Source organism: Hibiscus syriacus, unplaced genomic scaffold, assembly GCF_006381635.1.
Source record: "Hibiscus syriacus cultivar Baekdansim isolate YM2019G1 unplaced genomic scaffold, ASM638163v2 tig00112926_pilon, whole genome shotgun sequence".
In the NCBI taxonomy this organism is placed as follows: domain Eukaryota; kingdom Viridiplantae; phylum Streptophyta; class Magnoliopsida; order Malvales; family Malvaceae; genus Hibiscus; species Hibiscus syriacus.
The window spans coordinates 166,528-192,371 of record NW_024063421.1 but is presented as its reverse complement, the minus strand read 5'-3'; the positions used below and the strand labels follow the sequence as shown (position 1 = coordinate 192,371).

At 37.6% G+C, this 25,844-nt stretch overlaps 2 pseudogenes; both read left to right on the top strand.

Annotated features, from left to right (window-relative positions):
• The first annotated feature begins 4,124 nt into the window (after nucleotides 1–4,124).
• Nucleotides 4,125–6,736, top strand: LOC120184693 (annotated as a pseudogene).
• An 838-nt stretch (nucleotides 6,737–7,574) lies between these two features.
• Nucleotides 7,575–25,484, top strand: LOC120184708 (annotated as a pseudogene).
• Nucleotides 25,485–25,844: the final 360 nt, after the last annotated feature.

Sequence of the window (25,844 nt, the reverse complement as noted above, 5' to 3'; positions counted from 1 at the left end):
TCGACGTCGTGGAAAGGTCTGCCCTCGTGCATCCTCGGGAAGTAGAAATTGTTTCCCGTTACTGTTGAACCACTCATAATAATCCTCAACATACATCAAGAAGTCAGTAAAAATGGGATCTCTACGTGGAAGGCGCCGATGTCGATCCTCCCACAACACAACCCACTCATGATGCCTCACCAACCAATTTGTATCTGTCGTGCCGCGTCTATATAAGCTATGCAACTCGTCCATATTGCGAGTTGCTTCTGGAATTGGTTGAAAACAACCAAACTGCCGGAGCACGCGATCAGTGGAGTGCCACTCGACGGTCGCATAACAGATCAGAGGGACCATCACCATCCAAACATCTAATGGACCCCTCAACTCAGGTGGGATTACCGCCCTCACATCATCAGTAGAATATGACACCCATTCAAACTAAAACAAATAATATATAATTTTTATCAAAATAATAATCTAATTATATAACTATAATCTAAAATCGATTTTTAAACATTAAAATTCATACATGTGTGTCAGTATTCTGATCGATTAGCACTCTAATTTTTTCTAAATCATCAGGTAGCTCATGATGATTTTTCCTATCAGTAGACCACCTATTAAAGGAAAAAAATTTATTATACGTTGTATAAAATTATTAATATACAAAATCAGTTTTATAATTACCTCAAAAGTAGTGGAAATACGAATGAGTTCTTCACAACGGGACATAAAAAGGGCAATCGATACCATGCCCAAGACTGCAGCAGTAGGAGACATCCGCTGATAGCATTACGCCTGTAGTCAGTGGCTCCACACATCTCCATGTACAGCAAAGCCAAAACTGTTAAGCCCCAACTGAATGATCCGGCGAGACGAAAGTCGCTAAGATGTCGCAACCACATGTAGTGAACTAGGTTGCGCGATTTGTCCGGCATCAACAACCCTCCTATCAGCTGTAGTATGCATGCCCATGCATACATCTTAACCTCATCCTTAGAGGCGTCTGCGCTCAACTCCCGAAAATTGGCATATAACCAATTTAACGGTATCCTACCTCCGATAAAATTTTCCGGGACACGTCCTAGACTATCTCGACACAAAGTAGTCCAAGAACCGGAAGCTATCCCCGATATCATATCTCCATCCACCGGAAGCCCCAGGTGCATAGAAACATCCTCAAGCGTGATCGTGCACTCTCCGCACGGAAGATGGAATGTGTGGGTCTCCGGCCTCCACCGCTCTACTAAGGCATAAATCAGGTATGACTCTATCTTACAGTGACCCTGATATATACCTATGTAACCGAATCCAGCCTCTACTAAACATGGCAAGACACGGCTGGGTATCACTAACTTAAGATTCCTAATAAAAGGATATAATACACGGTCATTCTCCTAAAAATAAATAATTACAAAAATTAATTCTTAATCTAATAATCATGCATTAAATAAATCAACTAATTATTACTAATAATTTAAATTAAATTAAAACGTTAAAATGTTACTGTATCAGCAAAGTGTCGAGATATTTAATTCTTAATCTAATAATCATGCATTAAATAAATCAACTAATTATTACTAATAATTTAAATTAAATTAAAACATTAAAATGTTACCGTATCAGTAAAGTGTAGAGATATATGATTTCCATCCGAGCGAAATAGAATGCCTTCCATTATATATCTGCAAAAGAATTATATTAGTAAAATATTAAATAAAGTAAAATACTTAAATAAATTAAATACATAATATTAAAAATATTATAAAATATACCTTAAAAAGAGAGAGTATTTGAGAGAATTTGAGAGAATTTGGTGGGATAAAAGTGATTGAGGATGGGGGTATTTATAGGGAGGATTTGGATGTGGAGGGGCGGGTATTTAGGGGTATAGCGTGCGCCCTGCACCGCGCTATACCCCACGTGTCAGATAACTAGGTATAGCGCGGATCAGGAGGCGCGCTATACCCACGTGGCGCCAAATCAGCGTATAACGCGGTTCAGGGGGCACTTTACTACTACGGGTGTTAGATCAAAAAATATAATCTGATCGGTGTTAGATCAGTAAATATACCGATCATCGATGACTTTTTTAGAAAAACACCACATTTATGGCTACCTAATTATAAGATTCTACTTAGACAGAGTGGTTAACATTAAAAAGAGTTGAAAGTAGCTAAGGGGATTCAAACACATGCCATTTAAAAAGCATTTAAACAAAATAAATTCAATAATCATTTAATAATAAGATAGATTATATATATATATATATATTTAAATTATAATGGTGTGCCTACTCCTTACGTAACGTCTGTTCGAATAGAATTTTGTGAAATCACGAATGTCGATCCTCATTTTATTATCATCATATCAAAAAGAATACTAGATTAATAATATTTGAAGAGAATATCCGTAACATATAATTATTAAGTCTAAATATGATATTCCGGTAAAAACACTTTTGCTATTTCCATCCATCAATCCTATTCTCACCACTATATTTTCTAAGAATACTTCGAACCGTTGATACAAAGCTAAGCCATCGATATGACGGTAGAGAACTGAGGTGGAGCTGCACGTGAGAAAGAGAAGTAGTTCATGAAGAAGAAAGAAGAAAAAAAATCGCTTGACCCTATGCCCGTAAACGACCTGAACGTACACGAACGGAGGTATGTTCATGTTCGTTCATTTAATAAATAAATGAACATAAACGCGCACGAACATAAACGAACACGAACATAAATGAACACGAACATAAACGTTGGAGACCCTACCTAGGGGTGTAAACAAGCCGAGTCGAGCTCGAGTATTGCTGAGCTCGACTCGAACTCTAAAACTTTCAAAGTCAGCTCGACTCGACTCGAAAACTCGCGAACTTAAAATTATCAAGTTCGACTCGAACTCGAAATATAATATTAAAACTCAACTCGAACTCAAAAAGGCTCGAACTAAAAAAAAAATTAAGAGCTCGATTAAAACTCGAGACTCGAGCTCAATTGAAGCTCGATTCTCAGCTCGATTCAAGATCGATTCTGAGCTCGATTCAAGATCGATTATGAGCTCGATTCAAGCTCGATTCTGAGCTCGATTCAAGCATGACATTGCCCAAGCGCAAAGATGCTTAAACCTATTTTCCCCCATCTTCTTTTATATAAGTTACCAACCCCGAGCTGCTTGTTTACTACTGATGTGGGATTGCATAACGTTCCTCCACTTTCTTTCTTCCTATCTCCTTCAACAACAATCAAGATGAACACAGATTGTGTTTCATGTGATTGCCGACCTTAATCCTTGGGGATCAAACAAACATGTCATTAGTTTCGTGTTATGTAGAAGTTAAAAATTAGGAGATGAGAGAAGTAGGTTGGCTAAACTTCCATATCCGGATGGCGCACAAAATTTGTTTGATGAAACGCGTTAAAGAATTTCTCAACCTTTGGAATAAGGCCTTTCCATTATTAGGTTCTTGAGTTCAAAGTAAGCTGACTTGAGTTGCTGGTTGATCACTATTTATTTGTAAATTCGAATACTCCATTATAAATGAAAGAAAATAAGATTATTTGACTAGAAGAAACGGTGCTTAATACTTAACATCCCTTCCGGAATCTATCACCTTTGGACTTGGTTTCGAAAACAACCGATTTCTGGGACTCTTCTTTGCTCTTCGGATAACCAATTGGTGGCGCAGTCACATAGGGTTCCGGCGTAGTGGATGTTGACGGTGCTAGGTATGCAACTTATGTATCGTTAAAAAAGAACTAGACCATGCTAATATTGTTGGGGATAAAATTAGATTAATTATGGAGTTAGTTATCAGAATATCAGATTAATTAATATTTTTAAAATACTTACAAATTAGTCATCAAAATTGATTTAAGAAGATTGAGTTAAACATAAATGAATGAACATAAACAAACATAACCGAACGAACATAAACTAACATAACTGAACGAACATAACCGAACGTAAATGAACGAACGAGACCTATGTTCATGTTCGTTTATTTAATTAAACGAACATAAAATCTTACTTATATTTACTCATTTAATAAATAAATACACATAAATAAACTTTACACCGCACGATTCGTTAAACGTGCAATTCATTTACAGCCTACTTGACCCATACGACTAAACCTCACTGGAAGTGATAGTTCGCAACTCCCGAGGTCCCCCTCTCTCGTAAAACCAGAAAGAAGAAGACGAAACAAGACAGAGAGAAGAAACTAGAAAAACAAGAGGGTTCACTCGAAGGATAACAGAACACGAAACTGTGAAACCAACCAACAATCTCCACTGTGACACTGTCCGTGGAGAGCGTCACTCTCACACTGTCGAAAACTTTTCTGTTTGCCTCCATTATAAGAATGGTAAACCCATAAATTTGAAGTTTTTTTTTCTATGTGAAGCTTGAGCTTGGGTTTTGTTTAATGGTGATGGATCCACGAGCTATGATGAGCGATGGGGGTACAATCTAGCGGAGATCTGTCAGTATCCAGGTTGTGAATCAGGGATAAGGATGGGTAAGTTTGGATCCGGGTCGGGTCATATCGTTGGCCCGAACCGGGAGGCTTCCGGTTGTGATCCAGTTAGCTTGGAACAGCAGCTCAGAGGAGGTGGTGTGAGGAGAAGGCGTGATGGGGAAGAGGAGAAGGCAGCTAAGGTTTGTTGTTTTCACTCGCAATGGCAGTGGACTTGTTTTTCTCTTTAATCAATTGGATTTTCGTGATCTGAATTGAACTTATTTTGATTCACATTTAGCTTGTTTTTTTTTGGTAGTTCTTTAAGTTTGAACGTTGGGTTCTTGCTCTTCCTTACTTCTGGTGATTGATTATTATAGGGAAAGTTTGTTGATTTAATATGATACATTTTGTTAATGATTTGGGCAGAATGATTGTGATGGGAAGAAACTTAAAGCATCAGTAGGAACAGACGAGAATCAAGATTCTAAAGCCGATGCAGAACACAGTTCAGGCAAGCCGGTGGAACAAAAAGCACAACCGCCGCCGGAGCCGCCTAAACAAGATTACATCCACGTGCGAGCTAGACGGGGTCAAGCTACCGATAGTCACAGTCTAGCAGAAAGGGTAATTTTGCTTCAGGATATGCCTAAAATTCATTCTCATACAATGTTTACAATCATTGTTTAGCTTTGGGATTTTGGTCGAAATTCATGGAATCTGAATATGTATCTTTGATCCGAATCACTTTATTGGGGCAGGCAAGGAGAGAAAAGATCAGCGAACGAATGAAAATTCTTCAGGATCTGGTCCCTAGCTGCAGTAAGGTATACCCTGGAATTCTTAAACGGTTTATCGTCTGGTGGCCGTTTGCGATTTTGTTCAATATTGATGTATAAGAAAAACTAGTGCTTTGTGTGCTGTGAACCTGTCCCTGCTATGGTCTGTGACTTTCTATAGCATGCGATAACAACATCGTGTTGAGATACGGCATATCTTAAGCCACTTGCTGAGTTTTTTTGTTTTCGACTCAGGTTATTGGCAAAGCGCTTGTCCTTGATGAGATAATTAATTACATTCAATCACTGCAACATCAGGTCGAGGTGTGGATCCTTCTGCTCTTGTATTACTGTGTTTATTTTGCAATTTTCCTCTGCTACTTATCTCAGATTCCATGTTCTGGAAATTTTATGGTGTTGTAGTTCCTGTCAATGAAGCTTGAAGCAGTCAATTCAAGAATGAACGCCGCCATCGACGTATTTCAACCTAAAGATGTAAGTACTTATTCTGTATGTCCTTGAGCCCTTTTGTTTGAATTAATTTGGGACCCGAATTTTGATCACATTCCATTTTTGTGCTAGTATAGGCGTATGCTTTCTATGTTGTATTTTCGTTCCTCTAAAGCTTTGGTGCTCGTAGTTGTATCAAACTTGTACCGTGTTTATCTAGATTCATGTAGCATTCTGTTGTAGTTGGTATCCCCCCCTCCAAAAAAAAGAACAGAAGATCACACCTTTCCTGAAATTCTTAATGAATTGCACGATTTCCTTTGTAAGGATCGACACTATGACTGCCAATGAACCTAGCTTGAATGAACAGACTTTGTGTTCGTGTTCCTGTTTGTTTGTAAAATAACTGTTGGTCGAATCCGGTGCTGTGCATTTACACCCTTACTACGCATCTACCTCTTGAATAATCTTTCTCCGATGTAGTAATCTTAGGTAATCGCCAAATTAATTGTAGAGAACCCCACCTTTCATAACTATCTAATTTTTATTTTTGGTGTTTCAGTATGGTCATCAAAGTTTTGATACTTCTGGAATGGCATTTGGTTCACAAGCAACAAGGGAATACAGTCGCGACACATCGCCCGAGTGGTTGCATATGGGTGGCGCTTTCGAAAGAACAACAACGTAATATAGATAACTCCTTGTCAATACGCAATAAGAGCATTAATTTGCAATGCTTCATCCTTAAGTCTCAGCCGAAGAAGTATACCGCATCATGTTGAACCAGAGAGACTCGATATTTTTCCTTGCTCGAAACGGGGCATGGATACGCCATTGCATTCGAAAAGAATGCTACAAGTTATATTGCCTTCAAACATCATACTTGCGTTTTGGACAATGTGTTGTTTTACTCCATATGTCACATGTTTAGGCTCAACGCCACGCCTTCTCTGTACTATTACCTGAACAAAACAGAATCTCCTGGGATTGATTATTGTTGTTGCTGCACAAGAAAGTTGACTTGTTCGGAATAACCGGAGCTTAAATGTTGAGTCGAGCTTTTTTATAATCTAGTATTTGTAAAAATTTGGAAAGAATGACCCTAAATTATCGGACGAGATAGCCGTTTGCCGATTGGAAGTATGACAGTCCACGAAATATTGACCAAACGACGTCGTTCGACCTCCTCCATTTTCAAGGAAAAGTCCTCAATGGCGCTTGAACGCAGTCTTCCCGGTTTAACTTTGCCCCCTACCACGCCATCTCTCACGCGCCTTACTTATTAATTAGGAATAAGGCTGTAAATGAGCCGAGATAGGTCACGAGTTAATCGAGATCGACTCGGTTAAAGTTTGATAAATACTCGGAGCGAATGGACTCGACTCGAGCTCGACTCGAATTCTTAACGAGCCGAAACGAGCTACTTGATTCTCGACTCGAAAAGCTCGTGAGCAGCTCGAAAATATAATATATTAAAATTTTATTTTTTTAAATAAATTATTAATAATATTAACATATATGTGTTGATTTTTAAAAAAAATATATAGTAAGATTTTCATGTATTTAAAGTTTATGTTCGAGTTTGAGGCTTTAATCTAATTAAGTTTAAGAATTTTATTTTCATTTCGAGCCTTTTCAAGTTGTTCACGAGCTTCGGTTTAAGATTTCGAGTTCGAGTCGAGTTTAAAAATTTTAAACTCGTAAGTTTTCGAATTAAATCAAACTTCATTTCAGGATTTTTAAGTCGAGTCGAACTCATTTATATCCCTAATTAGGAAAGCCAGCTAACCCGCTTTTTTATTGGCCGCGAAGAGAAACAACCACGCGCGGAAACGTATATGCGAAAGGATAACGCGGTTCGAGTATAGTCTTGTTCAAAGAAACCAAATTCAAGGGGAATAAAATATTGTTCAAGCAAACAAAGAAAGGGTAAAGAAAATACTACAGTAAATACAAAGTCAAAAAAACCTGAAGGGCAAAGCAAAATAAATAAACTAAAAAATTGAATTGAAGAAGAGGCCCCTCTCTCTGTTTCATCGTCGCAAAGGAGTACCTCTCGCCTTCAATCGAGCTCCATCGATTCGAGAAGCAGCTAGCCATAGAAAAAAGCAATCGAGATTCCATTTCTGAATCTACGTGTGTCGGTTTGCTTTTTTTTGTTTGGATCTCTGAAAGAAACGAAGGAAGATGAGTAGATGGGAAAACATTAGGTCATCGATGAGATCGCAACAAGTTCGTAGTGAGAGCTTTGGCCAACATGCGCCGTCTCGAACTGTCACGCTGGGTCGGGTTCAACCTCAGGCGCCAACTTACCGCACCATCTACTGCAATGACCGCGACGCCAATTTCGCCCATCGATACAGGGTATTAATCTAATTTATACTCTAATTTGTGGTGTTTTATACTGTTTTCAGTGTACGATTCATGTTTGGAGTTTTGATTTCTGGAAAATAGGAGCTGGTGTGAACTTGAATCTATTTAAATGTTTACTAAATTAATCCTACCATCAGTACTTCAGTAGAAGCATGATTTAGACTTGTAGTGATTTTTATTAATTTTTCTATTTTCTTGGCTTAATTAAATTTTAGTTGTCGCGTGGTTTTCTCGCTTTTATTTTTAGTTTTCTGTGAAATGTTAATTTGACCGAATCCTTTGGAATCAGAGATTTTGCTGCTAATATTAGATCGGTAATTTTAGAACTTCCACTGGGCAATGCTAATGTGATGGAAATGTAAATTCGTGAAAAGAAGAATCTTACTATACTGAATCCACGCATTAACTGAACTGAAAAAAATTGAAGAACATTACCTAAATGATTTTATTATGTTGATGTCATATTTTAGATAATCTTAAACGCCTGATTTGGAGCTTAATATCTTCATCTTTTTTATAAATATATTAGGAGAGTTGTTATTTTTTAGAAATCTTAGAAAGTGAAGTACTGACTCAGAGCCACAGACTCTTTAAGTTTTAGAGAATGTAGTGATCAAGCTGCTCAGTCAATTTCTCTGTCAGGTCCTAATAATGCGTGTCAGAGAGAAAGCGGAAGAGAGAGGGAGGTTTTCAGTTGGTCAGCCTTCCGGCGAAGATTGGACGGTTTTCGTGGATAACCTGAGTAAGAGGGTAACTTGGAAAACACTTAAGGAAATTTTTCAACAACAGGGGAGTGTTGTACGTGTTTACATCCCGAACAATCTTAACAAGCTGAATTATAGAAATTACACGTTCGCTTTCGTCCAGTTTGCAAAGGAGGAGGGATTGATAAAGGCGTTAGCAAATGTTAATGGTATTTGGATAGATGGCAAGAAGATCTCGGTAGGAGTTGCCAAGTACCAGAAGTAGAGACTCAGGCAGGCTGTTAGAAGCAATGGCAGAAGGGAAGTAGATAAGTGGAATAAGGATGTGTCTCGGAGTAGAAGAGCTGGATCAGAGTCATACAGCCGACTGAGAGATGAGAGATCTTACAAGGATGCGTTAGCATCTTTGGACGGAAGGAGGGAAGGTCCGGCGGCAAAAGAGATTCGGGAGGGTCATATAGTTAAGGAAGTAGGAATGAGGAATTTGTGGGAAATGCATATCCCCTCAGACGAATATGATTGGGTGAAAAGATCATTAACTGGGATCATCAAATCCCACTTGGATCTAGAGATAGTAGTGAAGGGGCTGGCTAGTGAAGGGATCAAGGTTAAGGGAGTTAAATGGGGATATACTTGGAATTCTTGCATTTTAATCTTTGGTTCGAAGGAAGAGTTCGAGGAGGTGTGGTTGAGCAGAAGAGAGGAAGTGTTCTTTTGGTTTGATTGGCTTGATCCACTTATGAGTATAGATGGAGTTTCGATGGCATTCTGTTCGGTAGAGTTGGTTGGAACCCCCTTACTATGTTGTAATGTATTTTTTTTGGAAAAGCTCTTCTCAAGGTGGGGGAAACTGGTGAGTTCCATGAATCCACGATCAGAGGAGAGGATTCGGCGGTGGTAAGAGCTTTGTTGAGGCTGGCCAGTCCTTATAATGTACAGGATACTGTCACATTGGGCTCATATGGGAGATCATACAAGGTAAAAATTAGTGTGGGTTCGGTCAATTCAAAACAGGAAAGTTTTTCTGCAGAAATTCTTACAGTGGCCGGAGATGGAGAGTCTAGAGACGAAACTCCATCAAAGGAAAAAGAAGTACGGAGTTCAGGCGGAATAGGTAGCCCACAATTGCTACCCCAGGACTCTAGGGATTCAGTAGACAGATGGTTGGTAGGGGAAACCCGTACAAGCAGTGGAAGTAAGCAATTAATGCCGCAGGAAGGAGAAGGTCAACTTAGTGGTGCTAAGGTGTCAGATTTTTCTGAAGAAGATTTGAATTTCAAAGAAGATTACAGGGGTCTTGGGCTAAGGAATGATTATATTAATGAAGTTGATGAAGCCCAACAAGAGTACTTGAGTGAGCCCAATACAAATAATTATAAAATTTCGCCATCTGGGCCTGCTGTTAATTTATTAAAACTGGGTTATGGTAACCGTTTGGAGCCCCGTGTTGAAATGGAAGGAGAGCAGCAACAATCTGGTTCGGAACCAAAATTACAGATTTTGGCTACTGTCTCGGCAGACTTAAACTCTAATTCGTTGCCTGTTGGGTCCTCAGATAGAGGGCTTTCAAATAATACAATTGAGGAAAGGTCAGAGGAAGCTATTGTCAGGGATAAGGAAGTATGCAGTGCGGATGCAAAAGAGGTGGAAAAGGAAATAAGGCCAGTTATTTTGAGTACTCACCAGGGGTTAGGACTTAATAAGAAGTCTTTTGCAAAGGGTCTAAGGAGGTGGTGTCCTTTAGACCATTTATCTAAAAGCTTGTATTTCAGTAATACATCGTTGGGAGGGTGGAATAGAGGTTCTACTTCTAGAGTGTATAGAAGATCTAAAGATAGAAAGGTGTGGTTCAATACGAGCAGTGAAGGAGTTTTACAATCTTTGGAGTCGCAAGATCATAACAGTTCTCTAATCAGCCCTCTGCTGAGCAATCAGTCTTGTCCTGTTATCTTGGAGGAAAGACAAATGGGGGAGGAGGAGGTTGGAGATCACTTACAGTCTCCCCGGAGGATAAATGATGTTTCATCAGTTGGTCAATCTGATTCAGGGGCTAGGTTTGAGGCTAGAAGAAAAAGAAGAAAAAGAAGGCTTCTGATCAAGGAAGCTCTGGATAGGGTCAGTCTTCATTCTTTGTCTTCTCCAAATTTCTCGGTATTTTTGGAAGATGCTTTGGCTACTTGGGAGGTTAGCAAAATATTGGGGATCTCATTCAAAGAAGGGAAGAAGAGCATTCTTGGAAAAAATCATAAATTTTGAGGAGAATTTGGTGGAAAACAGGGAGGGGCTGGACCCGGGGGTTTAGTCTATCGATAGTTCTTATACCTTGAGGTTTGGTTTTAGATTAGTCTTTATGACGCAGATGAAGATTATTTCATGGAACGTAAGGGGTTTGGGAAAAAAAGAGAAATCTAGAGCTATATCAAATATGGTTAAGAAGTTTAAACCGTGCATCCTTCTCATTCAAGAAACAAAGCTGGAAAACTGCTCTCAGGCTCTTAGGAGAAGGTTAGGAGGTTGTATACTTAATGGTGGAAATTTTGTTCCAGCTGTGGGGTCAGCAGGTGGATTAATAGTCTTGTGGAATGATAACGTATTTGAAGTATCAAACTGCCATCTTAACGGCAGATTCATTGCAATTTTTGGGAAGTTTAAGAACTCAAGTGCAGAGTGTGTGATCATAAATGTGTATGGTCCTTCCGTTGATTCAGAAAAGGCATAATTTTTCAGGGAGTTAAAGGATTTTGTTGCTGCTCAAACCAGGTCAGTCTGTATTGGGGGTGATTTCAATGTGTACCTTGATCCGAATGAGAAATTGGGAAGGTCTCAAAATTGGCTATCTATTGATATCATGAGAAATTTCCTGAATCAATCAAACTTAATTGATCTACCTATGATAGGGGGAAGGTTTACATGGTGTAACAACAGAGAAACTTCTACTTGGGTCAGACTCGACAGGTTTCTTATATCTGGGAATTTTCTATTATGTTTTCCGAATGTTGTGCAAAACTTATTACCTAGGTCTTTATCTGATCATAATCCTGTCTCATTGGAGGAAAAATCAGTGGATTGGGGTCCTAAACCGTTCAGATTTTTTAATTATCTTTTAGAGGAGAAAGGTTTTGAGGAGTTGGTTCAATCGTCCTTGGAAAATTGGAGGGGGAGTAAGAAGAGAAGGGCTTCTTCAGTTTTTTACAAGGGACAAAAAATCAATAAGAAACTGGTCTGGCAGTAAGTTTCATGGGATTCTGAGTCTATTTCAGATTTGGAATTGAAGATCCATGATATTGAATTTAAGGCACAAGACGATGTTCTCTCCCAGCAGGAGTGGGATCAGTTGTCTCAGTTCAGAACGAATCTCTGAAGGCTGTATAGGGTTGAAGAAAGCATTTGGTTTCAGAAGTCAAGGACAAAATGGATAAAGGATGGGGATAGAAATACAAGATTCTTTCACCTGTCTGCGTTAAACAGGAGCAAAAGAAACGAAATTACAAGTTTGAAGATCAATGGCTCTGTTGTTTCAGATCCGCATTTGATAAAGTCACATATCGCGAACTACTTTAAGAATGCCTACAGCTACAAGTCTACTATGGAAGTGGACGTTTTATCTCTGGATTTCGCTAAGCTTACAGAAAGCCAATCCACAAAACTTGAGGATCAGTTCTCTGAACAGGAAATTTGGCAAGCGATAACCTATTCAGACAGCTCTAAAGCTCCAGGGCCGGATGGCTTCACCATGGGCTTCTTCAAGAAATGCTGGCCGACTTTGAAGGAGCATGTTTTGAGATTTTTTCAGGATTTTTATATGGGCAGGGTCTGGGAACATGGGTTAACCATGCGTTTATTACACTCATTCCAAAGAAACTTAATTCGGATAGTGTGGAGGACTTTAGACCAATTAGTCTTGTGGGTAGTCTTTACAAGATTCTCTCTAAAGTGTTATCTAAGAGACTGAGCTGCTGTGTAGGAGACATTATTAGTCAATCTCAATTCGCCTTTATACCGAGGAGACAACTGTTGGATTGTGCCTTCACTGCGAATGAGGGAATTGATTATTGGAGAAAACAAGGGTTGCGAGGGGTTGTACTAAAAGTTAACTTCCGTAGAGCCTACGATTCTGTGGAATGGTCTATTTTATTTAGAGCGATGACAGAGACGGGTTTTGGTAACAGATGGTCTTCGTGGATTTCTCAATGTCTTTCAACAGCGTCGATTTCAATTCTGGTGAATGGGTCTCCTTTGGATGAGTTTCCTATGGCCAAAGGTTTACGACAAGGTTGTAGTCTCTCTCCATTATTGTTTAACATTGTGGGCGAGTTGCTTCATTTGATGCTTTCCAAAGCAGTGGACAAGGGTCTGTTCCAGGGGTTCGTAATAGGGAAAACTGATAATACTACTAAGTTGTCTCATCTTCAGTTCGCCGACGATTTAATCATTTTTTGCCAAGCTTCGATTACTCAGCTCAAGAACGTTAAAAGAGTGTTGAGGATATTTAGTATCATGGTAGGTCTGCATTTAAATTTGGTTAAGAGTAAGCTTTTTGGAATTAACATGGAGGAAGATGAATTAACAGACTGGGCATCACAAGTGGGTTGTTCAGTAGGTTCCTTTCCAACAGAATATTTGGGCCTTCCCCTAGGTGCCAAGAAGAATTCAGAGGCTCTATGGGATCCAGTTTTTAGGAACTTTAGTGCCAAACTTGCTGGGTGGAAAGCTTCATGTCTGTCATTGGCCTGTAGGACAGTTTTATTGAAGTCGGTGTTATCCTCCTTACCAATTTTTTTCTTATCTTTGTTTAAAATGCCATGCAAAATTGGTAAGAAGTTAAACTCGTTAATGGCCAATTTCCTATGGGGTGATAAAGAGGAAAAGAGGAGAATTCACTGGGTGAACTGGAGTTTGGTCTGCAGACCATTAAATTGTGGTGGATTGGGTGTTCTTGATTTGAACCTCACTAATCGGGCTCTACTAGGCAAGTGGGTGTGGAAATTTGCCAATGACAAAAATTCCCTTTGGAAAGGCGTGTTGTGCAGCAAACATAAGGTCAGCCGCAGTTCAATGTCTATTAGGGAGGTATCTCATCCTCAATCATCTTGGATTTTGAGAGGAATAGCTAATAACTATTTGAAGAATGATTCGGTAGGAGATTGTCTCAGGTCAAATTCGAAATTGAAAGTAGGAAATGGCAAGTCTATTTCTTTTTGGAATGACGTTTGGGCAGATGAGTGTTCTTTGAAATTCTTTTTTCCAAGAATTTTTGTGCTCTCTCCTAATAAAGAGGAGAAAGTTGAGGAGTTTGGTAGCTTCGAATCGAGTGGTTGGGTGTGGAATGTCCAGACTAGGAGAAATTTGTGCGATTGGGAATTGGACCAATGGTTGGAGTTGATGTCTAAGTTGAATGATATTCAACTTTCAGAAATTGTGGATGATTTTTTATCGTGGACAGCTAGTGGAGATGGATTGTTCTCAATTAAATCTTGTAGAAGCACTCTTGGTAATATGTCTGGGGGCACTGCTGTGTGGACAAAAGGGGTTTGGTTGGGCTTTGCACCACCTCGGGTGGAAGCTTTCCTTTGGCAGCTTGCTCACCAGAAAGTAGCAGTCAAAGTTGAGTTGGTTAAGAGAGGTCTACCCCTAGGGGATGATATTTGTGTCCATTTTGTAAGAAACAGGAGGAATCTGTGCAGCATCTATTCATCACTTGTAATGTTGTTTGGGAATTATGGAATAAAGTAGCTAGTTTTTGGGGAATTGCTATGGTTCTACCACAAGATTCTCCTTCTATTCTGTGTTCTTGGGGTGAGTTGAGGGAGAAATCTAAGATTTGGAAGTTTATTCCGGGAGTCATTTTTTGGTCTATATGGAAACATAGGAACGCAATGGTGTTCGAAGGAATTCTTTTAGATAGAGTGTCACTGTTCTTCATTGTTAGATTCAGGCTTGCTAAATGGTTCCATGCCAAATTTCCGGGTATTAATATACAAGAGGATGTGCTGATTGGTAATCCATCTCTTGCAGATGGTGTTTCATCTTGTAATGTTAAAGATCGTATTGTCTTTCGGTGGTTACCCCCCCAGTAGACTTTTTAAAGATGAATGTCGATGGAGCTGTTAGGCAGAACGATTCGGGTGCAGGTATAGGAGGCTTATTAAGAGATTGGAATGGTTGCAGTCTTTTGACTTTCTCAGAGAGTATTGGTCAAGCAATACCCCCACTTGCTGAATTAAAAGCTATAAAAAGAGGCATGGATATTTTTCTGTATTCTCGGTGGGCTTCAGTTGGTAGGTTGATCGTTGAAAGTGATTGCTCGTCTGCAGTGGAATGGATTCAGTCCCCGACTCTGGCACCTATTTTTTCTCGTCTATTGTTTATCAGATTTCAAGTCTTATCTGTGGAAAGGTTCATTCAGTAAGGTGGATTCCAAGGGAGTGTAACGAGAGGCAGATAGCTTAGCAAAGAAAGGGAAGGTTGATTGTAAGGGCTATTTGTGGTTTTCTTCACCAAGTGTGTAGGTTTTTATGTTGGAAGGAGGAGTGTTAAGTCTTATGTCAAGCAATTTAGTGCTATTTTTAACTTTTATGTAATGTTCAATATTAATAAAAGTTCTAAGGCACTCTTTTCCTCCTTCCTATGATTAACGACCTTCTTCAAGGCCTTTAATTTAAGAAGGGGGTTTTTAACGAGGCATTTCATTCCTATAAAAAAAAGAGAATGTAGTGATCTTCCGGATAGAAAACTTTAGACTAATGTTTCAATTATTGTTAAAAGTTGATGGAATGGAATCTCTCTTAACCTTCTCTATTTTCTGGTAATGTTTGCATGTCACACACGACGTGTGTATAAACATTTTTTTCAAGGCCAAAAAGCAATCTGCCCTATGAAGATAAAATCTATGTATATCTAACAAGGAGATGTATTCTGAAATATGCATTTGTTGCTTGATGCCACAGAACTATAATCCTTGTCCTATTGGGATTGAACATTAATTGGTTTAAACTGATTTAACCGATCAAATTTGGTTAAGCTACTCTGGTTTAGTCGGTTTTGAAAATGGTTTATCTGATTAGTTCCATTGGTTATTGGTTTTTAATTTGTTAACCAAATAGACTGGACTAACCCACCTTTTTTTGTTTTTAAATTTATAATATAAATTAAATACATTTATGATATTTTTTAGTTATATATGATATCATTTATTTATTATATTATATATTAATATGATAAACAATAATTTAAATATAATATATTCGATTAACAACCGAACTGACTTATGTCAGTTTTGGATTTTTTCAGTTCGACAAGTTAATTCCGTTGGTTTGGTCAGCTTTATAAATTACCTCAGGTTATGAGATTCTACATATGATATGCCCATGGACTGATCTTTTGCTATTTCTCTGCTTTCATGTTTCAAGTGTGAGTTAATGTTCTGTGCCCGTATGGAGCAGTGGCAAGCTATAAATATTTGGAAAGTTCAAGTAATTATATGCATGAATCGAATATAAAGCTTATTTATCATTAATATATGCACTTAAAAAGAAGTGCTTGATGCTTATTTCATATGCTTATATGTACACATTATGTTTTGTATAAATGGGATTGTGACTAAATTTGCGTCATTTATAAGATTTTTTCTCCAGAAGTTTGTTTGTATTCATACTTTGTTGCTTGCATCTGATTCTGATAAGTTGGATGCGATTCTCATTAACGAGGTATCTATTGTTTTAGGGGAATTCCATTTCAACTACCAAGTACAACTTTTTTACTTTTCTACCAAAGGGGCTTTATGAACAGGTAAGTTTATTAGAGTTCTCTAGCAGTGAAATGGGCAAATTTATTATGAACACCTTTTAGGGATGGCTACTTATGGTTTTAACAATAACCTTGACCATGGCTACGTGGTAAGTATGATGAGTGGAATCAAGATTAACTGTTAAATACCTAAAACAGAACCTCAAAAAGGGATTTTCAATAAAATTATTTTCTTCAATTGTTATTAAATTAATGATTATATGGGTGATTATTTTTTGGTCTTCATGTGATAGTTATTGGTTTTCTAGAAAGCTAATCAAATAGATGGTATAACTTGTATGAATTTACTCCATGGATATGGTTGTTCTTTTCCATACCAGAACAGGCATGGTTTGGGAACACAGTGGAGGTATTGTATCTATTCTTTGCTAAATCATTGGTTTTTGTGAAGAAGTTAATTTTACACCTTTTCTTTTAGAGTTGTAAATTAAATATTTTTGTTACCACCTTCCATTTTTCTAGAAAGCTAATCAAATAGATGGATAACTTGTATGAATTTACTCCATGGATATGGTTGTTCTTTTCCATACCAGAACAGGCATGGTTTGGGAACACAGTGGAGGTATTGTATCTATTCTTTGCTAATCATTGGTTTTTGTGAAGAAGTTAATTTTACACCTTTCTTTTAGAGTTGTAAATTAAATATTTTTGTTACCACTTCCATGTTATTTTTGTTACCACCTTCCATGTTACATCAAAGATTCACCTTTTCCGTATCAAATTCTAAAACCTTCATTCTTTTCTAGGGAGGGTGTATATCTATTTATAACTCCAGAAAATTTTAATCATTGCTTTTAGTATATTGATTATTTTTCCTCTTAAGAGTTAAACACTTAAAGTGGCTAAACTTTTTTGATTTCATGCTTGATGTGCTAAACTATCTTTTTAAGGAATACAAGTGGAACGGTTATATTTGTTATTACATTGTTTAAAAGGAAACCGTACCATGTTTAATTCCAAGAATTACTCCATGTACTGGTTTGATACTTTAAACTGCCACCCTGACCATTATTGTAATAAGTTACTACCTCACTGTACCAACAATTGGTTTTTGGGTTTGGAATATGAGTTAGAAATCTAACTTAATTCACTCATGTGGATTTGGTTAGTGTTGGGTGGATTTGGTTAGTGTGGGAGCTCCTCCATTCTGGCTACTTCCTGACAAAGTTCTGTTTTACTCTTACAGTTCAGGCGGGTTGCTAACTTATACTTTTTAACGGTATCTATTCTATCTGCAACTCCATATAGGTAAGTTTTCCTACCATATAGTTGAGTTTTGTTGCCTTTGGTGATTACAAAGAATTTTTCGTGGTGCTGGAATTATTACATTAATTTGTTCAACTTTCTCATTACCTGACTTCACTTGAAGTAAGTTCTGTGGTGTGGCTTAATTGAATTCCTTCTTGAACATGATAGCTTATTTGTCTCAGATCTAATAATCTTCATCTTTGAGTGAAAGACTTTTAATTTTCATTGGTCTAATGCACTCCATTCTTTTTAAATAGTTGTTGACACTGAGAGTGTTATCCATACAGAAGGACATGGGTATCAATATTGTCATTTTATTTTTAATGTCCTGCTTATCTCATGTTTCCTTTACTTAAAAGTTATAACATTCCAATGGAACTTTGGCATTGCTTCCATTTACAAAAAAGTTAATATGTTCCTCATTCACATTGTTTCTATGAAGTTCTATTATACTTTTTTTTTAAAAAGATAGTTTTCATTAGGAGCCCAATCAGCTGCTTTTAAATTGCTAATCAATCTTTCAGATATTATTATGCATTATCCGTATTATTCTTCTACCTTTCCTTGTGCTCATTAGTTGCATTTACTTGATGTCTATTCTCCATCATGTAAAACATCTCCTTTTGACCCCTTCCTCTTTCTTCTGCTGTGATTTTTTTCTTGGTAATAATGACTTGTAAGACTGATCTGTTATGTAATTAACATTCCCTCTTGGTCAATGCAGTCCTGTGCATCCGGTAACAAATGTGGTTCCTCTAAGTCTGGTGCTTTAGTTTCTCTTGTAAAGAGGCATTGAAGACTGGGGAGTGGCTACATTTCATATTAGTCATACTTTCCCCTCTGTCTTGGGCTGATCTCGACTTCATTTTCTCATTTATTTTTGTTTTGATAGGTTTGGGGTGCCCAGGCTTAAGGCTCTGGAAGGGTCAGCTTGAGCTTTTTTTTATATTTGGATTTAATGCTGAATTCTTATTACTCTTTTTATTCTTCCTGTTATTGTCTATCTTGCCTTGTTGCAGTTAAGCAAGATGGATTTTTTCCTGCAGATATGCTTTTACTTGCTAGTACAAATGCTGATGGTGTTTGCTACATTGAGGTAATAACCTGTTCGGGATCCTATTTGGAGTATTTTTCTCTACCTTTTATTCTATTTATGAGATTGAGTGCCCTTCTTATGCTATTTATTGTCGGGCGCCTTACTTAAAATAAACAATCTCTAGCCTTCTAATTTCAGACTGCAAATTTGGATGGGGAAACAAATCTAAAAATCCGGAAGGCGCTAGAAAGGACTTGGGATCATATCACTCCTGAAAAGGCTTGTGAATTCAAAGGTTAAGTCTTTTAATTATTTCAGAATTCCAGGCTGCATTATTAACCATAAAAACTAAATGTTTGTTGAGTGATTTCCTTGATTCTGTGTCTTAACACTGTCACAGGTTTTTGATGCTATTTGCTTTTGTATTACCAGCGACTAAAATATTTAGTAAGGTTAAAGTTGATATTATAAATACCAGTACTCTTTTGTTAACTTTCAGGCGAAGTGCAGTGTGAGCAACCAAACAACTCTTTGTACACTTTCACCGGCAATCTTGTTATAGACAATCAAACATTGCCTCTTTCTCCAAATCAGATTTTACTGAGGGTATATTCTGATTTTCATCCTTCCATCATCAGTTCTTTGTAGACTTTTTCGGCAATCTTGTATTTGATGTTCTTTCTCCACTGATGAACTTAACTGGTTGAGTTTTTTACAATTGATTTCAGGGTTGCAGTCTGAAGAACACTGAGTTCATAGTTGGGGTTGTATTTTTACTGGTCATGAAACAAGGTTGTCTTCTAAGTTTTATACCGTCTCTTATATGCACTATGCTGAAACAAGTTACATATTGGGTTTTTTGCATTACCGGAAATGTGTATGAACATTTACTTCCGAAGAATTGACAGCCATCTTGAAGTTTTTTAGGAACTTGCCCAAGCTGATACCATGTAGTTTTGGAGAAATAGAATTCTGTTTTCTATTTCTTAACTTGGTTACAGAAAAAGGAGAGAGTCCTACAGTAACATAAATCCTATCTACAATCTACATTTACATACAAAAAATATTTTCTGTTGTATTCAAATAATTTCATCCATTGACACTTGCATCTGTATTATCATTTTGTAGATGACTGAGCTTAGAAGTTTATGTTTATGTTTATCCAGGCAAAAGTGTTACTTTTTTTTTCACTTAGTATTCTTGTTCTGTTCTGCTAGTGATGTCCTTTCGTGGGAATTTGGGATGCGTTTGCAGGTTATGATGAATTCCATGAATGTTCCTTCAAAAAGAAGTACATTAGAGAGGAAACTTGACAAACTTATACTGACTCTCTTTGGTACACTTTTCACTATGTGTCTGATCGGAGCAATAGGCAGTGTGTGAAATAGAGTCTGCACTTACAATACTTGACGTTAAAGGTTCTGGGATTTTTTCAAATTGTTCTGTGATTGATAATGATATTCTCTTCTTGAAATTTTGCAGCGGTGCATTCATTAACCGAAAGTACTTCTTCTTAGGTCTTGCTAAAAGTGTGGAAGATCAATTCAACCCTAACGGAAGATTTCTGGTAATATATGTTTGATGGTTCTGGGTCTGTCTTTCACATACCCATGCACCCCCCACTACACACATGAAACTTTAACTTAATCAATCCTCTTTGCCGGTTTTACAGGTTGTTCTTTTGACCATGTTGACCCTACTCACTTTATACTCGACAATTATCCCTATATCTCTATATTTTCTATTGAGGTTTGCCTTTCTTTTTTCCTTTTGTTATTTGTTCTCGCTTTATCAATGCACAAAAAATGATGTTAGTGGATTTCATATGCAATTAATAGATGGTCAAGTTTATTCAGTCCACTCAATTTATCAACAAGGATTTAAATATGTATCATGCTGAAACCGACACCCCTGCTTGGCTAGAACATCTAATTTGAATGAGGAACTTGGACAGGTAAGCAGATGCAACTTTTACTGACTTCATTAGATGCAGTCAATTGCCCCTCCCCCCCTCCCCCCCCCCCCCTCCTGTCTAGTTCTAAATCATTTTAAATTGGTTTGTATGATTAGGTAGAATACATTTCTCTGATAAAACTGGAACTTTGACAAGAAATTTAATGGAGTTCTTCAAGTGCACCAATTGGAGGTGAAATCTATGGAACAGTATGACCGAAATTGAGAGGGGCGTTGCAGAACGAAAAGGCATAAAGGTCCAAGAGGTATTGTCTTTTATATCTCTTGATGAAGAAATGATAGTTTTTTCTTAGGTAAGTTAGCTATGTTGCAAGGGACTGATGTTCTTGTTCTCATAACATCTTTTAGGTGCAAACATCAACCAATCCCGTGCGGGAAAAGGGTTTCAATTTTGATGATGTGAGGCTCATGCGAGGTGCTTGGGAAATGAGTCTAATCCTGATGCTTGCAAGGTATTTTTAGTATCGTCTTTCTACCATTAATGTGAAACATTTATGGTAATATATGGTATTTTCAGTTTTGTTTCCTCTTGCAGGAATTTTTTAGATGCCTTGCCATATGTCATACCGTACTTCCTGAAGGTGACGAGTCCCCCGAGAAATCAAATATCAAGCTGCATCTCCAGATGAGGCTGCTTTGGTTTTGGCTGCAAAGCATTTTGGCTTCTTCTTTTACAGGTTAGGGCTTAGGGGCTCGTCACATTCAGAAGTGTATTTTTAATGAGAATTCTTAGAAACAGTTTAATTTAATTCTAGTTTTTTTTTGGCTGCAAAGCATTTTGGCTTATTCTATGAAAAATTTTGAACCAATTTTCTTTTCATTATTGCTGCTGTTTCTGTTTTTGGTGCAAGTTAGTTGGGGAGGTTACTGTTGCTACATAGCTGTGCAGCTTGATTTGAGGCTTTTTTTTTTCCTGCAGGCGTACACCTACAATGATATATGTTCGTGAATCTCATGTGGAGAGGATGGGTAAAATCCAAGATGTTTCTTATGAGATTTTAAATTTTCTCGAGTTCAATAGGTTTGGATGCATCTTTCACTCCTGTCTTTTTGTATGAGTTCTTTGTTGTGGCACTTTCTACTAATTTTTTTTTCATTAAATAGTACAAGGAAGCGCCAATCTGTTGTATGTCGTCATCCAGATGGAAGGCTGGTACTATACTGTAAGGTAATTAGTCTTCCTGAACTTCTTAAATAATGAGTAATAAGAATGTTTTCTCTTCCTGGCCAAAGAGGAAAAGAAAGGAATGACACTGGGCTAGAACCATTCTTTTCACAGGGAGCTGATACTGTTATTTATGAGAGATTGGTGGGTGGAAGTAATGACTTAAAGAAAGTGACTAGGGAACCTTGGAGCAGTTTGGCTCTGCTGGATTACGGACCCTTTGTCTGGCCTATAAAGTTCTAGCTCCAGACATTTATGAGAGCTGGAATGAGAAATTCATTCAAGCCAAGTCATCTCGAGATCGTGAAAAGAAGTTGGATGAGGTATGTTTATCCATGTTGCCATTGCACTACTTCCCTATCCCCCCTTTTTTGTGGTTAATGTTCAGGGTGGGGGAGTAATTGGAGTGTAATTGCTTTTGGTAATAAAGTGGATCAGTTGTAAAAAAATGCTTTCTATGCGATGTTGAATAGAATATCTATTCAGTTTATCCTAGCTTGCTTGGTTTTAAATTTTGCAATACCTTTTTGTTTATTTACATCCCTTACAATGTAATCTTGACCTGGCCTTCGTTGGGAAGGCTGTTTATGAACATCCTCTAATAATGTAGTTTCTGAAGTAGAAAAAATAGTTAAAAAGTTTAGTCTATAAGCAGATCACTTCACTGTTTCTTACATGGTGAAACTTTGAGATTATTCGTGCACATGTTTAAAACTTATGCTCAGGTGGCTGAACTCATAGAGAAGGATCTCATTTTAATTGGTGCTACTGCGATAGAAGACAAGCTTCAAGAAGGAGTGCCTGATTGCATTGAGACTCTTTCTAGAGCTGGAATTAAGATTTGGGTGCTAACTGGGGACAAGATGGAAACTGCAATAAATAGCTTATGGCAAGCGTTTAATTGGATATTCTTTTGACGTTAATTTCCTTGGAATCACGTGTTCATTCCTCGTATGGTTGACAATTCATTTCACTTTTGTTTTAATACATGCAGCATGCAATTTACTAACATGATATGAAACAATTCACCATCAGCTCTGAAACATGCCATTAGAGAAGTCGAAGAAAGGGTAATCATTTAGTATTGTGTAGATGTTTTTAGTTTAGGATTTATTATAATACAAACTATGCAATATATTCATGATTCTTCTTTATTTATCAGGGGGCCAAGTTGAAATTGCACGCTTTATGAAGGAGAAGTTAAAAGACAACTGAAGAAGTGTCTTGATGAGGCACAGCAATATTTAATACAGTCTCTGGACCAAAATTAGCACTCATTATAGATGGAAAGTGTCTGATGTATGCCTTTAGATCCAAGTTTACGGATATGCTTCTCAATTTGAGCCTGAATTGTTCTTCGGTTGTTTGCTGCCGAGTCTCCCCTCTTCAGAAAGCACAGGTAGGTTCTGATGATAACTGAACTAAAACACCGTTAATTCAGCTTTCAGTATTGTTAGCATGTATGGATAAAGGTCAATTCTGTAAATTGATGACAATGTGCGGATACCATGACATTTTTCTGTAGGAAACATTGGATAAAATTACTAGATTTCATGTGGTCTATATTTTGAACAAAGTTTTGCAATGTTGATAGATCTGCAGGATTTGCATGATTACTTGCATTTTTCAAACTTTATCAAATTAACAGTTTGATGGTTTGAGCAACTCTGGCCTAAACCTATTTTTTTCTTGACTATCTGGATCATTTTAATGAGCTTTTTTTGATAAGAGAGCTTTCTTTGAGTGCTGATGTTCATACAAAACTTTTTGCGAAAGTTTGGTGCTTTTTCCTAAATGCAAAAGTGTATTATATTTATTTCGAACTATTTGAAGGAGAGAGGAAAGGTGATTTAACTTTTGGAGTTTTGAAAGCATCTCAAAATTTGCTTTTCTATTTGCAGGTAACAAGTCTAGTGAAAAAAGGGCACGTAAAATTACACTTAGTATTGGTGATGGTGCCAATGATGTTAGCATGATTCAAGCTGCTCATATTGGTGTTGGAATTAGTGGGCTTGAGGGGATGCAAGCGGTTATGGCCAGTGATTTTGCGATTGCTCAGTTTCGCTTTCTTAAAGATTTGCTACTTGTTCATGGGCGTTGGTCTTATATAGATTATGCAAGGTTTGACTTCCTTTTCAGAAACATTTAACATTTTTTCTTGTCGATATGTATGAGTGTTGGCATTATCTTTGTTTCATGCTAGGTTTGAGTCATCTCTTCCCTTCGAAGCATTTTAAAACTTGCTTGGTGATATTCATGCCAACTTTTGCAGGTCGTAACTTATTTCTTTTACAAGAATCTTACGTTCACTTTGACTCAATTTTGGTTCACCTTTAATACTGGATTTTCTGGTCAAAGATTCTATGATGATTGGTTCCAGTCGTTGTATATGTTATATTCACCGCACTGCCAGTGATTATTGTTGGCCTTTTGATAAGGTACTGCAATTTTTCCATTTATTTCGGACAGTTTTGTTTCTGCCTGTTATGCTTGATTTTTTGCAAGACTTCGTTTCATCCAGGATGTCAGTTCATCCCTTTCAAAGAGGTACCCTGAGTTATACAAGGAGGGAATAAAAATATATTTTTCAAGTGGAGAGTTGTTGCAATGGGCCTTCTTCGCCGTCTATCAATCTCTAGTTTTCTACTACTTTGTGACGGATTCCAGTTCAACAAGTCAAGGTTCATCCGGTAAAATGTTTGGTCTGTGGGATGTCAGCACAATGGCCTTCACTTGTGTTGTTGTAACTGTCAATTTGCGCCTTCTTATGATCTGTAATTCAATCACAAGATGGCATTACATTAGTGTTGGAGGAAGCATTCTGGCGTGGTTCGTGTTTATTTTCTTATATTGGTATTATGACTTCATATGATCGACAGGTAATTCGATAATCATGTTTCATCTTTCTCCCTCCATTTCAATTGGGGCATGCAACTTAATGACACTGTTTGCTACTGCAGGAGAATATCTTTGGGGTCATATATGTCTTAATGAGTACATTCTACTTCTACGTCACTCTTCTTCTTGTTCCTGTTGCTGCGCTTCTAGGAGATTCCTTATTTGGGGTAAGAATGAGAAATAAATAAAAGTTTAAATATTTGATGCATGAGAATCATAATGTCTGTTTTGTTATTTCCGAACGAAGCCGTGTATTCCCCAGTTTCAAGCTGTCTGTGTGAAACTGCCGAAGCCGAATCAACCTAATATCATAGACACACTTTCATCCCCCTTAAGCTTGTTTCCCTTATTTTCTCAAGCACTATATATGAATCTTTTGAAATATTTGGTTTATTTTTTCTTGACACGTTTACATTTGTTTGCAGTGTGCAAAGATGGTTCTTCCCCTATGATTATCAGATTGTTCAGGAAATTCACAAGGACGAGGCTGATGGTAATGGCCGTACCGATTTACTGGGAATCGACAATCATCTTACACCAGATGAGGCAAGAGCTATGCTTTGTCTCAGTTGCCAAGGGAAATATCGAAACACGGGATTCGCCTTCGACTCTCCCGGGTCGAGTCGTTTTTCGCTTCACAGCTCGGCGTATATGCACCACCGAAGGCATGGGATGTTGCTCGCAGAGCCAGCATGAGGTCAAAGCCGAATCCAAAACCAACCAAAATGAATTGATTCGAAGGAACATTGTTTGTACAAATTCTTTTCCCCAACCCCCTTATTTGGTAGTCCAGCCTTAGAGAAATATGTAATATTAGTCGATTTGTTGTAGGGCCTTTTTGTTTTATACAAAATTGTTCCATTATATTAGAAACCACATTGAGTGAGAGGACTGCCACGGATGTACAGCTAAACCATTTATAGACAAATGCCAATTTATTTATGTATTTTTAAAGAAATTATGATAAATT